The sequence below is a fragment of the Suricata suricatta genome, chromosome 3 (genome assembly GCF_006229205.1).
Source record: "Suricata suricatta isolate VVHF042 chromosome 3, meerkat_22Aug2017_6uvM2_HiC, whole genome shotgun sequence".
Classification (NCBI taxonomy): Eukaryota; Metazoa; Chordata; class Mammalia; order Carnivora; family Herpestidae; genus Suricata; species Suricata suricatta.
The window spans coordinates 148942112-148947823 of NC_043702.1; the positions used below are offsets into that span (position 1 = coordinate 148942112).

Genomic DNA, 5712 nt, shown 5'->3' on the forward strand with positions numbered 1-5712 from the left:
GTATTTGTATCTGTTTCTGTCATTTTATATGTATATTGGAGCACATGTACATGAGTTTCTCTAGGCTATAGACTAGGAATGGAATTGTTGGGTCAAAGACTATGTATATCTTCAATTTTACTAGATAATTCAAAGCTGTTTCCTAAAATAATTCCACTAATTAAAAATAACTTGTTTTTAATGTTTATTATTTATTTTTGAGACAGAGACAGACACAGCATGAGCAGGGAGGGGCAAAGAGAGAGGGAGACACAGAATCCGAAGCAGGCTCCAGGCTCCAAGCTGTTGGCACAGAGCCCGACGTGGGGCTCGAACCCACAAACTGTGAGATCATGACCTGAGTTGAAGTCAGATGCTTAAATGACTGAGCCATCCAAATGCACCTTTCCACTAATTTTTAACTCCAGTTGTTTAATTTAATTCATTTTTATAGTTTTTTAAAAAATTTTTTGTTCTTCTTCAAATCTGCTTGTAATATATTCCCTTGCTCCTATGTCGAACTTCTTCTTTTGTATTTCTTTAAGTTTGCACCTTTACTTCTTGCATATACTATTCTGATATTTCCCAGACAGAAGCTTTGCAGGTTTGATTCTGCTGTCTCAGGGCTTCTCGACCTTGACACTGTTAACATTTTGGGCTAGACACGAATCCACATTATGGAAAGCTGTCCTGTGATTGTAGCATGTTCAACAGCTTCCTGGCCTCCACTCACTAGATCCCCTCCACATTTCCCCCTTCCCAGTTCTGACAACCAAAAGTATGCCCTGCAGGGCAAAATTGCCCCGAACTGTGACCACTATGTGCTCTCTCCTTTTTTCCTCGTAGGACCTCACTTATGGCTCACTTATGTCCTGTTTCTTTGTGTTTGATGCTTTGCTTTTCCTATCAACTCCTATTTTCTGAGAACTAATGCCTGTGGAGGTTCTCCGGTCCCTGGGTTGAAGGCGTTTTCCTCCGGGACTGGTTTTCATTTGCTCCTGCGAGGCACCTGAGGGCAGTCCCCGCTCAGGACTGCAAGAAAGTAAATTCTTGGTTTTGATTATTTGGGCCACCTAGATAACATGGATTTGGGCAGCAAACCTGCACAATGGCTGGCTGGCAGTTACAAATCTCAAGAGAGATTTTTTTTCTCCCTCCTGTTCAGTGCAAGGCTTGAGGGAAGTAAATAGAGCATGGATTTATTTTGAATTCACCCTTATAATACCTTGTGCTTTGGGCTCCAGGTTTATAGATTTATGCTGAGGGTGCAGGCTCCTGTTAGACTCCTTACCTTTGACAGTCTCCCCCCTCCCCCAACCTCCCGTGCCTTGTGAGGTTTGTGAAAATTGAAGCTTTTGTAAATTCTGACATCAGTGGGAAGCTTCTCGCTGGGCTCCTGCCTTCATGACTTTAGGCTTCCAAATTCACCTTTCATTCTTTTCCAGTCAGATTGATGCATTTATAAAGAGGGTTTTGGGAGTGCCTGGGTGGCTCAGGTGGTTAAACATCCCACTTCAGCTCAGGTCATGGTTGTACGGTTTGTGAGTTCGAGCCCTACGTCGGGCTCTCTGTTGTCAGCACAGAGCCCACTTCAGATCCTCTGTCTCCCTCTGTCTGCCCCTTACGTGCATGCTCTTTCTCTCTCAAAAATAACTAAATATTTTAAAAAGGTTTGAAAGGTATTTTTGTTTGTGTGTGTGTTTGTTTTGCTTTAAGAAAAATCCCTAAATCAATACAGCTTTTATTCCATCTTTAAAATTTCATCTGGCATCTTGCTCTTTCTGTCACCGGGTAACTTAGATCTTATTCATTAGCCTGCTGAACTGTTCCTTTTTCAGAAACATAGATACCCTCCCCATATTTTCTGATATCCTTGTTGTTAGCTACTGTGGCTTGCTGAATCAAGGCAGATGAGTTTGATACAAGTTCAATGTCATTTCCTTTAAGAATTAACTCATCCTTCTGGGGTTGAGATGCTGAATAAACAACGCCTGGCCTTATCTGAACCCTGTGGATGTATTTTTCACCCACAAAATTTCGGATTTCAACAAGGGAACCATTCTCCTGAGCAATGACCTTGATGGGACCGTGAGCATTCCCAGACCCCATCTTGTAGCAAGTGTAATGCCCTTCATCATGCTCTGTCCATGATGACAGAGTGCAAACGGTAGCCAGCTCTTTTCCATTTCCCCACCATTTGTCAGCTCAGAGCCTCTTCTTTTTCTTTCCGAAGAGACTGAGTTTTGCATGATGTGACTGAAGTCCCTTTGCAGGGTTCCTCTGGGGCCCTTCACGGTGGCAGCGCGTCTCTTCAGAGTGATGTTGATGTTTTCTGGAATGTCAACAATCTGATTGCTGAGAATCGCCTTCATTCTCACAGTGGATGCGGCAAAAGAGTACAAAGGAGCTTTTTAAATTATTTTGTCCAGTATTTCTAGTTGTCTTTAGTGAGAAGATCGGTCAGTAAATTCCTCTGCTATACTTTAGAACCAGAAGCTCACCACTTTTAAAAATTAATAACAATAGTGATGCTAGCTGAACAAATGTACGGGTCTTTACCAGCAACACAAACGCAGTACAGATGGAATGAACACAGTTTATACAGAAACGCACTCCTGAGGGCCGGCACTAGATGTGCGTTTTGAGTGTCGGTGAAGTCCCTGAGGACAGGTGTTTACCAAGAGGAGCAGCGGAGTGTCCTCCAGCCAGGCACGTGTCGACACAGGCCCCAGATCCGCATCACCAGTGACAGTCCTCAGCGTTCATCTCAGTTGTTTTATGGAAAGAAAGAAAGGGACCCAAACATTGTCCCGAGTGAGACGACACAATGGGTGCGTTATCCAGCGTGTTCTGAAATTGTAGGGAAAGTGAGTTCACTCAGTGAGTGTAATTCACTTTCATCATAAATGTTCCGTGGAGATAAAGCCCCACTGGCAGGGCTGCGGCTCCAGGATTTGGATCCAATCTCAAGTTTACAAAGAGTGGTCAAGAGCACTGACGTCAGACCGCCAGGGTCAGAGTCCAAGGTCTCCCACTTAAGTTTGCTTCTTAACCTGTCTATGTCTCCATTTTATTATTGTGCAATGAGAGTAATACTAGCAACTACCCCACAGATTAATTGTGAGGCCAAGGATAGTGCCTGGCACATAGAAACACTCAGTAGATGTTAACTTTAAAAAGGTAAACAAATACAGAAACTCAAAGCAAAGTTCATACTTACCAAAATCTGAGAATTTCTCCTAAAAGGTGATTTCATGCCCATCAGATAACACTGCCATTCTTTACCACTGGTGATTTCATTGTGCCCAGAGTAGTCAAGCAATAATAAATGAGAGCAGATTCCAGTGGTCAGTCGCTGTGCCTGTGGGTCCAAGCTTAAGTTCAACACAAGGACTTCCGCCATCCAATGCATCAGCAGTGTTTGACACTCGAGATGAGCGTGTTTACAAGTCTTGTCACATCAGTAAGATGCGAGCCGCCTGAGGTTTGAGGAGTTGGGTCCTTCAAAGTCTTTTAATTCCCTCTGGTGGGAAAGCTGTTCAGTAAATCTTTCAGACAAGTTTCCGTGATGTCATCACCCAACAGCATCAACATAAACAATGTCTTCACCCTCTGCTTCATCTTCTTCCAAACTTTGAACAAAAGTTCACGAAGAAAGGAGATTCACAATGTTAGTGACTTGCTCTGTGGTGTCACACCATGAATGTGATTTGCAGAGTGCCTGGTCCATACTCGTCAAACAAATGATGGATGCCGCTCAAACTTCTTTCAGTGGGACTAAACTGCCGAGACCCCTGTGCCCCCAAATTTGCTTTTCTTTGCAGAAGCGTATCAGCAGTGAACTCTGTTTTTGCATGTTTATAGCCACACACACGCACTCTTTTTTTTTAAGTTTATTTATTTTGAAAGAGAGAGGGGGGAGAGAGAGAGGAGGGGCAGAGAGATAGGGAGGGAGAGAATCTCAAGCAGGGTCCATGCACAGAGCCCAATGGGGAACTTGATCTCAAGACCATGAGATCATGGCCATCAGATCATGAACTGAGTGGAAATCAAGAGTCAGACACTTAACCAACTGAGCCACTCAGGCACCTCTAGCCACACTCTTTTTTTTTTTTTTTTTTTAACACCCTCTTCTTGAGAGGTTGAGGTCTGATTTGGCTAAAAGTCTTTGGTGGACTGCCTTTCTGGGCCACAGGATCACAAGTCTTTCCCTGGTTTCATGGAGAGAGGCAGCCTGTTAAGTGTGAATCTCGCTTTAAGTTTCTGCACGTTTTACTTGTTTCCTTTAAGATAGCATTTGTTGAGCACTTACTCTGTGCCAGGAACTATTCTAGGTGCTTTCCATGTGATTCACTCAACTGGGATGGCAACAGGCAGCCTAAGCCACATTTGGCTCTTCTCGGTGGGGTAGGAGCAAAACAAGAATGAGAGACCCAAGTCACAGTCATCATCTGCCTGCAGACACGCCTTTGTCCTGCACTTGCTGACCCAGTCAATGGCTCCACTGTCTATTTAACATCCGAGGCAGGGACCTAGAAGCACCTCCCTGCCTTCCCAAGTCCCATCTGCCCCTGGCCCCCATCCCCCGGCCTCCCTCCCTGGCTTATCCCTTCTGTGGCACTTTTCACATCTCTCTAGAGCCATCTGTCTCCCTGTCCATCTTCCCTTTTAGGAAAGAGACTGTCTTCCATCTCTGAATGCTCAATGCCATTAGCAGACCCTCAAAGATGTTGACTGCATGAATGAATAATGTTCTATTGTTGCTTCATAAGAATTTCTTGAGTTAGTCCCTCTGCTCCTATGCCATTAACTGCCCCGGTTTAGGGTCCTGCTCCTTCCCATCAGAACTCTTAAAGTAACCTCCTAGCTGGTGGCCCTTTGCTCCACTTTGGCCTACTCCCACCCACTCTCCTCACTGTCTCAAGGGTCTTCTCCAAGGCACAACTCGGTGTGTGCTACTGCTCTGATCAGACACTGCAATGCTTCTTTTTGCCCTCAGATAAATCCAAGACCTCATCGCATGCACCTGTTCCTTCCAAGCCCTATGTTTAGCCAAGCTAAATGGTGATGTATGTGTGCTGTGTGTATGTGTTTAGGTCCCAGTGCCTTTGCACATGTGCTTTCTACATAGGATAGATGCTACCCCCTTTTCTCTACCTGCCAATCTCCTGCCTCTCTTTGAGACTCAGCTTGTGAAGGCTTCTGGGACCCTATAGCCTCCAGCTTCAGAGGATTAGACCTCTAGTTGAGCATTTGTTGATTATCTGTCATTGCTTATGTAACTAGCCCTCATGTCTCCCTACCTCCTAGACTGAGTCCCTTAAAATCCTGAACGTGGTATCCCTAACTCCTTGGGAGCTTTTAAAAAATACTGGAGGGTAGCAGGAGGGGAGTATACATCTTCTGTGTACGGTGAAAACTGTTTTCAGACCAAAGACACTGGAGGAACAGCCTGAGTCGACATTGCAGCTGACAGGAGTGCTAAAGATGGCCCAACCCCCAGAACACAGGCTTCTACTCCAACCCCCCTTCCTCATCTCTTCATCCAGGACCTCCTCCCTCCCTCTCTTCTTTTCTTTTATTCATTTTCCTTCCCTTCCTTCTTCCAGTTGCTATTTAGCATTAATCATATATTACACAAAACAATATTACAGCAACAGTAATGGAAGTAAGCGATAATAATAGTGCGCCCACAATTCTGCTACCACAACAAATCCAGTTGTGTTCATTTGT

General features: G+C 44.6%; 1 pseudogene; it reads right to left on the reverse strand.

Annotated features, from left to right (window-relative positions):
* Window positions 1-1782: 1782 nt before the first annotated feature.
* On the reverse strand, window positions 1783-2351 carry LOC115287238 (annotated as a pseudogene).
* Between the last annotated feature and the right edge of the window lie 3361 nt (window positions 2352-5712).